Below are 8,969 nucleotides of genomic sequence, written 5' to 3' on the forward strand. Positions count from 1 at the left end.
ACAAAGTAGAGAAAAGAATTTTTTAAGTGAATACATCCTCAAATTCCTAGCCCGTATAATGCTTAGATAAAGCTGTCACAAGACAGAGAAAAGAATTAAATAGATTATGAAATTCCAAGCCAATAATTATAATGTTTAGATAAAGCTGTCACAAGAGAGAGAAAAGAATTAAATAGATTATCAAATTCCTAGCAAGTATAATATTTAGATAAAGATGTCAGGAGAGAGAAAAGAGTTTCACATTTGTAGCCAGTTTAGATGTGGCTGTCACAAGAAAGAGAAAAGAATTACAGGAATAGATCTTCACATTTGTAGTCAGTATAGTGTTTAGATGTGGCTCTCATAAGGAACAGAAAAAAATTAAAAGATGCTAAATAACAGAAAAGAGTTAATGGTACAAAGAAATATAGGAGTGGTCAAGAGCAGAATCAAAGACAGCCTTCTAATTCATCACATTGAAAGAATGGCAGGAAGTAGGATGACCATTAAGCACACTGTTAAAAGCACTCTTCTCTCATCAGGATTATTTTCAAAGATCACAGACATGATTAGCTGGGTTCAATATTTTTTCTCTCTTTATCTATCATTAGGATCATGACATAAGCAAAAACATTAAAAATCAGGATGGGTTGAAGCCCCAAGAATAGTAAGAGAGAGGAGTGAGCCTCTTAACATAGCAACTGTTTACCAGCAGCAAGTATTGTAGATACGGGATGAGAGATGAGGGTTGTGGCCTGGCTGTAACGGTGTGTGGCACATGAGCCTCAGTCCTACCCAGAGATCAGTCACCATGAACCATGAGCTCTTAACGTAAGGGAGTGGCTGGCTGGACAGCAAGATAACTCCTCAAAACCCTAATAACTTCCAGCAGCACCAGCGCACGACCCTGGGCAAATAACAGTGACAGACAGGGAAATGTGAGTGATTATTAGAGACAAGTGATCTCCTTGGAAGGAAGTTGTCACCCACAGGGATCAGTTTTGCCCCTAATTATGTTTGCAACATATATGAATGACATGAATGATGAATCAGTAAAAGTTTCTTTGCCTACAATGCTAAACTCATGAGACAAGTGAGTGTACAGGACAATTGTGAAATACTGCAACACCTTAATACAAGTTGGAAATGGAGCTGCACATGGGAAATGTAATTCAATGTCAAGAAATTCAGTGTAATGGAGTTTGGAAAGAGCAAGCAAAGGATTTCAAGGGAATATAAACTTGGAGGAGAGCTTATACAGAAATCAAAGTCAGAGAGATATCTAGGAGTATTCATATCAGACAACACATCACCTGAGAAACACATAAATAAAATTGTTGGAGAGACTTACAAGCTAATGAGGAGAAAAAAAAAAAAAAAGGCCTGAGTGGCATTTATCCACATGGATGAAGAAAGGGTAAAGAAAGTGATCATCACTCTGATAAGGCCAAGGCTGGAATATGCAGCAACAGTGTGCTCACAAAGCACAACAAATTACATCAGGAAACCTGAAAGGATTCAAAGAGCAGCAACAACATTTGTTCCATGCTTGTTGGACATGTTATATGAGGAGAGACTAGCAAAACTGGAATTGACAATGCTGGAACAAAGAAGGCAAGAAGGAGACTTGATGGCAATTTATATAATGATGAAGAATATGGACATGGTGGATAGAGAAGACCTAATACAGTGGGACATGAGAGATACAAGAGGACATGGAAGGAACATAAAAAAAGATAGTTACACAAGGAATATGAAAATGAACAGCTTTCCCATCCAGTCCATAGAATGGGATGGGAAAGTAAAGAGAATACATCAATTTTTTTAAGGGCCATGTTAAACACCATGAGATGCAAAGACAGGACACCACAAGTATAGGTCCCCTCCCATACATTACAACTACATAAATACAACTACATAAATGCACACACACACACACACACACACACACACACACACACACACACACACACACACACACACACACACACACAAGGTTTCAAGACACTTGTCCTTCAATTTTTGACTACCACTTTGGACCTTTTTATGGGACTGGCATTTCAGGGGCCATTTTTTTTTTATTGGATTTTTGTTGCCCTTGGCCAGTGTCCCTCCTACATAAAACACACACACACACACACACACACACACACACACACACACACACACACACACACACACACACACAAAAGGGGATCTATTCATGGCATACACTGGAACTCCCTGTCTGCTTCTGTATTTCCTCCTTCCTATGAATTGAACTCTTTCAAGACAAAGGTTTTAAGACATTTATCCTCTCATTCTAACCTTTCTTTTGAGACTGGCACCTTAGTGGTTTTTTTTTTTCACTATTTATTCCCCTTGGCCTGTGTCTCTCTTACATAAAATAAATAAATAAATAAAATAAAATACATTAATGCAAGGAATGGAAATACTGGACTGGGCAGATACTATGCACTGTGATAGTGTACACTGTGACTGGCTCATGACAGCTGCTGGCCTGCCTGTTTCACATGGCCAGGGGAGTGAAGCAAGGCAGCTGGTGAGACTGTTCAGGGGTGCAGGGAGACAAAACTTCATGGTTAGGTTTGGAAGTTGAAATATACGGTCAGACTTCATTTAAAATTAAAATTTACTCATGAAAATGGCATCAAACTATCATACTGTGTTCTGCAACTGGCCAGGCTCAGTTTTACAAGAGCAAGGATTGATGCCACTTACCTTGCTGTCACCAGTCAATAACACTTCATACACAGTCATGCTGTTCCGAGGGGAATGATAGAGGGGAGTAGAAGAAAAAGACCAGGGGAGATATACATGGAAAGTTTGGTGAAGCTGACAAGTGCAAGGATGACAGCAGTGCAGATGATACAAGCTACACAATGCAGACAAGAGTAGAGGTCCATAGTTGCTAATGTACTGGAGGATAAGACACTGCAGTAAGGTAAGGTAAGGTAAGGTAAGGTAAGGCAAGCCACTGATGCATGGCAGTTAGAGTGACTTGTTATGGAGCGTCCACAGGGGTGAACCTTCCAAGTTAACCCAAGTGGTTATAGTGTGGTGTTCAGCTGTACTACTTTTGTGTCATGAGACAGGCATCATGTGTGGCTGTGATATTTAAGGAGTCAGACACCTACCATTGACTGACAAGTAAAAGAATGGTGACAGCAGCCATTCCAGTTTATCAGAACCTTTTTCTCCATTGAAATTCATCCCAATAGCTTTCAAAGAAAACATTACTAATTCCTTGGATCCCACACATTACTTTTAACTTATGTTTAGCCTTTCTCCAGTAAAATACAGATAAACTGATTTTTTAAAGAATCCAGCATTTATTTTTCCTGTGCACATACATTAGCTGCCCATCATAACATTCCACTGTGCTGCCAGGCTGCCTCACTCACCTGGCATGGCAGCACTGTAGCAGAGACACATCACTGGCAACTCATACCACCATGATGCAGGACCCAGCCAGGAGGGACACACATTCTCCATGACTGCCAAAAATTTCTTCTTCCCCTTCCCAGCAACACAAGATCTCTTCTTCCCCTTCCAAGCAACACAAAATCTCTTCCTCTTGCCAGCAACACAAAATCTCTTCCTCCTCCTGTACAGCAATACAAACCCTCCTCCTCCTCCTCCTCCTCCTCCTGTAATACCACCTTAGTTAATAAGTTCCTAATTTTAAGCTTATATTTATTACATATTATTTTTTGTATCCAGTACAATATAAATTTTGTCCTTACTGGATTATTAATAAACCATTTATGATTATTATTTGCTAATGCATCAGTGTAGCATCAAAACATTACTACACCCTGCCTGCTCATGTTTGTTTGTTATCAACAAGGAACACAAGTCAGTCCTTTGCTCTGCCAAACATTACTTCCATGGACTGCCATACCTGCACATTTGACAGAGAGAGAGAGAGAGAGAGAGAGAGAGAGAGAGAGAGAGAGAGAGAGAGAGAGAGAGAGAGAGAGAGAGAGAGAGAGAGAGAGAGAGAGAGAGAGAGAGAATTAGGTTAGTTTAGAAAGCCAAATTCCAGTGATTTTTGCTTCTCCATACGAAAATTTACATTTCTTTTTCGTGGCTGTTAGACGGTTCATGTTTCTAATAATACTGTTGTGCATACCCCTCACTCCGGGCGGGCGTGTTATCCACACGGGCACAGATCAAGAAACTTGAGCAGCGGGGCCTCAAATAAGTAGCACTCTGAACGCCGGGACAAAACACACACACACACACACACACGAGGCCGGGGCACAAGGGAAAACACGGGCACTATTTCCTAGGTTTATCGACAAATCCTCCGCAAGTACACTGCTTTACAAGTTTACAGGGGCACCACAAGTCTCCCAGGGCACGACAGGCACTCAACAGGCAGGGAAACACTTCCAAAGCAGGCAGGCACACGCTGGCCTCCTCTCTGGCCACGCGTCTCCCCTCTCTGCCTGTTCCCGCTTCTCCCAGTGCTGCCAACTCCACAGTGCTGCCACCCGCACCCATACCCCTGCTGTAACAATACCGAAAAAAAGAGATTGAGACGTGTCTCAATTCTGTTTTCATCTGACAGATACACTGGGTTCAGTTAAGTTGGGCTAGGTTAGGTTAGGCTAGATTAGGCTTACAAAAATTTCGTTCTTTAATTTAATTGGTCATTCATTTTATATATATCATTATTTTATTTATTTATTTTATGTAAGAGAGTCATTGATCAATGGCAACGAGAGGCAGAGAGTTAACTCTTGCAATTGAGAGGAGGACAGAATAGTGGTGATTGATTGAGAATACTGGTTAACTCTTGCATTAGAAAGGTGGACAGAATAGGGGTGAGAGAAAGAAGAAAGTCTTGTGCATGTGCTTGTGATAGCGAGAGAGAGGCTGAAGACAGTCAGAGAGAGAGAGAGAGAGAGAGAGAGAGAGAGAGAGAGAGAGAGAGAGAGAGAGAGAGAGAGAGAGAGAGAGAAAGGGGGGAGGGTAGGAAGAGGAGGAGAAGGAGGAAAATAAGAAGAAAACATGTCCCGGGTCTATCATTTTTGTGAGTGACCTTTACCAGACAATGGTATGAAAAATTAGTTATCAATTTTTCCAACTAGTAGTACATTATTGATTCACCTCTCACCTACCTAATAATAATAGTAATAACAATAGTAACAATAATGATAATAATAATAATAATAATAATAATAATAATAATAATAATAATAATAATAATAATAATAATAATAATGACAATAATAATAATGATAATAATGATAATAATAATGATAATAATAATAATAATATAATGATAATAATAATAATAATAATAATAATAATAATAATAATAATAATAATAATAATAATAGTAATATTTTTTTTGTATTTTCACTATAAAAATATTAATGTATTATGGTATGTATACAATGGAAACACACACACACACACACACACACACACACACACACATAACAACAACAACAACAACAACAACAACAACAACAACAACAACAATAAAATGCAATGAAAATATGCTACTACTACTACTACTACTACTACTACTACTACTACTACTACTACTATTACTACAAAATAATGAAATAATATATATATATATATATATATATATATATATATATATATATATATATATATATATATATATATATATATATATATATATATATATATATATATATATATATATATATATATATATATTTTTTTTTTTTTTATTTTTTTTTCCTCTCAAACAAAATAAATAAACAAACAAACAAGTAAATAAAAAGAATAATAATAAATTTTCTTTGTTTGTTTGTTTACTGTGGTTGAAGTGACGTGGGATTTCAAGGATGTTTTTAAAGTTCTAGTGTTAGATTAACAACATTTCTACTTTCCAAAGGCCCTAGTTGAAGTTACAAGGGCTTTTTATGGGTGTTTTTAAGATTCTAGAGACAGATTAACAATATTTCTGCATTACTAACAGGAGAAACACTCTTTGAGAACCCTGCTAACTGTATTTAAAAGGCTGTATTTCTGTGGTTTTCAAGGGTGTTTTTAAGGTTCTAGTGACAGATTAACAACATTTCTGCATTACTGACATGAGAAACATCCTTAAGAACCCTGCTACCTGTATTTAAAAGGTTGTAGTTGAAGTTACTGTGGTTTTCAAGGGGGATTTTAAGGTTGTAGTGACAGATTAACAACATTTCAACATTCCTAAAGGGAGAAGCACTCTTTAAAAGGCTCTATTTGAAGTTATTGGAATTTAAAGCACAAAAAAATAAATATATAATAAAAATAATCATAAAAACACTCCCAAACACACCCAAACAACATTTCTACATTCCAAACACCCTAGATGAGGTTACAAAGGTTTTTTTAAGGGTGTTTTTAAGATTGTTGTGACAGATTAACAATATTTCAGCATTGGAGACTTCAATGTTTTTCAGTATGGCGTCGCAACTGCTCGTGATCGGTCTTGTCTCTTTCGTTTGGAGTTATTTCTGGTTTTTGGTATGCGCGTTTTTTTAGCGGAGAGACAATTCTTCATTTCTGAGTTTTGGTTTAATTGTTTTGCCCTAAAAACACGAAAAAATTATATTGAAAATGTACGAAAATCACTTTTTTTTTCTCTCTTCCATTTTCTCTTTTCTTTTTCCGCTCAAGCGACACGTTCCAGAGGCAGCTCAACACAAAGTGAGAGGGAGAGAGAGAGAGGGAGAGAGAGAGAGAGAGGGAGAGAGGGAGTGGGCGAGGCGGTGTATTGCAAGTCTTAATAAAAAGAGAAAGTTTTGTGTGTGTGTGTGTGTGTGTGTGTGTGTGTGTGTGTGTGTGTGTGTGTGACCATGCTCGTGCTACACAAGGGAGAGTGAAGGAGTGGGGAGGGTGAGGGAGTGTGGTGGGGGGCGTGGTGGGGGGCTGGGTGAAGAGAGTGGTGAGGGTAACACAATAATGCGTGCTGCACTGTACAGAGGGGTCGCCGCCCCCGGCCAGTCCCCCCTCCGCCACACACACACACACACACACACACACAGCCCCCCGCGCGCTACCTGGGAGAAGCGGGCCTGGGTCTCCATGATGTCAAAGAGCTGCATCTTATGGTGGAAGGCCTGGGCGCCCTGTGCAGGCGACGGAGGGCTCAGCGCTACGCCCGCGCTGGGGAACCCGTGCGCTGTGTGCCGCAGCTCCAGGCTGGAGAAGCGGCGCTGGGCGGTGCCCGAGGGCGAGGTGAGGGAGCCGCCGGGGTCTGGGCCGCGCTGCCGGGACACCGCAGGGGAGCTGAAGGCGGAGCGGCTGCGGTATTTGTGGGGCAGCGAGTGCTGGCTGCTGTTGTGCCCCGCGGAGTGCGCCGGCAGCCCGTCTGGCCTCTTCGGGGCGCCACCCCCCGCGCTAGTGACGGTCGCCAGCGTGACGGGTGCCTCCTTGCTGGAGGGCGACAGGAACCTACAGGTCGTGGAGGCGCCGTTGGTGGCGGGGCTGCCGCCTCCCGCCAGGTGGGTGAGGCTGCCGGCGCTGCTGCTGCTGTTACATTGGTACAGCTTGCCCCGCTCCGCCCCGCCGCCCTCGCGGGGCCGCGCCAGCTGCAGGCGCGTCTCGATGGTGCGCAGCATCTGTGGCTGTGCGGGCGTGCTGAGGCCGCCCGCCAGGCCGCGCAGGGCGTGCTCTGAGCAAGATGCGGGCAGGGTCTTGTATCCTGTCTCGGGGCTGTGCAGGCTGCGGGGCGCCGGGGAGCGGGACTGACGGCTCCGCGGCTCCTCCCTGCTGCCCTCCAGGCGCGCCTCCTCCAGCTTGGCGCCCGTGAACAGCGCCTCCAGGTACGCCAGCATGCTCATGTTGGCCTCGTGTGCCGCCCGCACCCTGCCCAAGTCGCCGCCGCCCGTCTCCTGCCCGTAGAGAGTGAGGGGGCGCAGCGCATCGTCCAGCGCGTCATGGCGCCCCCCGTTGAGCAGGGCGTGGTGCGGGAGTGGGGCAGGGCCGCGCAGGAGCGGGCTGAGGCGGGGCTGGACTGGTCCTCCTCGTGGCGGGGGTCCTCGTGGGGCGGCGCGCTGCTCTGCTCGGAGCCCGAGCTCTCCTCGCAGCCCGGGCTGGCCTCCTTGCCTGACGTGGTGCCCGAAATGGCCCCGGAGTCCTGGGAGTCTGAGGAGCGCTCCCCATTGGCCAGGGTGGCCCTAGCAGCCGCCCCACCGCCGCGCCCCCCCTGCCGCCGCCGCCGCCGCCGCCTCCGTCGTAGCCATCCAGCAGCACTTTGCCGCCGCCGTTGTGCAGCAGCGTCAGGGAGAAGGCCTGCGGCGCGTCACTACCCCACACCACGGGGCTGGGCAGCAGGACGCTCCTGGTGCGGGACGGCCCCCCGCCATTCTTCTTGCCGCCCTGGAGCTCCTAGGGGGGCCGCCGCCGCCCCTCCAACATGCCGCGCACCGTCACTGTGTCCGCCGCCCGCCAGACGCGGGACGTCACCATTCCAGGAAGGGCGCCGCGCTCCACGCCAACCCCACACCCTCACTCTGCCTGCACCACACTCATAACACAACACCGCCACCACGGTGCCTGCCGTCACACCACCACACCACAACACAACTATATGGCCCCCCATTACCCCCCCTAACACACCACGAGACCCGCCCCTTCACCAGTCCCAGCCCGCATCCTCAACCGAGGCAGTCACACAAAGGGCGCCTCGGTACAACTCATGTCCTCTTCTTCCTTCCTTCCTTCCCTTCTCTTCCTCTTGTTAGACCTCCTCCTCTTTCTTCCCTTCCTTCTTCTTATTGATTATTCTTTCCTCTTCCTTTTTCACATGTGTGTGTGTGTGTGTGTGTGTGTGTGTGTGTTTCTATGTACGAGAGAGAGAGAGAGAGAGAGAGAGAGAGAGAGAGAGAGAGAGAGAGAGAGATAGAGAGAGAGAGAGATAGAGAGAGAGAGATAGAGAGAGAGAGAGAGAGAGAGAGAGAGAGAGAGAGAGAGAGAGAGAGAGAGAGAGAGAGAGAGAGAGAGAGAGAGAATGG

The 8,969-nt window shown here is 44.8% G+C and overlaps 1 protein-coding gene across 5 annotated transcripts in view; it reads right to left on the reverse strand.

Moving 5' to 3' along the window:
• Window positions 1-8,969, reverse strand: part of LOC135098768 (uncharacterized) — a 52,912-nt gene that overhangs the window by 25,694 nt on the left and 18,249 nt on the right. For 3 of the 5 annotated variants that reach the window (XM_064001163.1, XM_064001159.1, XM_064001160.1), the window contains exon 1: window positions 689-890. The exons of 1 other annotated variant lie outside the window; for it this stretch is intronic. The gene's annotated coding sequence lies outside the window, so the exon portion shown is untranslated. Of the gene's footprint in view, window positions 1-688; window positions 891-3,383; window positions 3,537-8,969 lie in introns of those variants that run through there. One more of the 5 variants, XM_064001162.1, reaches the window with a different exon arrangement.

This window comes from Scylla paramamosain, unplaced genomic scaffold (genome assembly GCF_035594125.1).
Source record: "Scylla paramamosain isolate STU-SP2022 unplaced genomic scaffold, ASM3559412v1 Contig79, whole genome shotgun sequence".
NCBI classification, from domain to species: domain Eukaryota; kingdom Metazoa; phylum Arthropoda; class Malacostraca; order Decapoda; family Portunidae; genus Scylla; species Scylla paramamosain.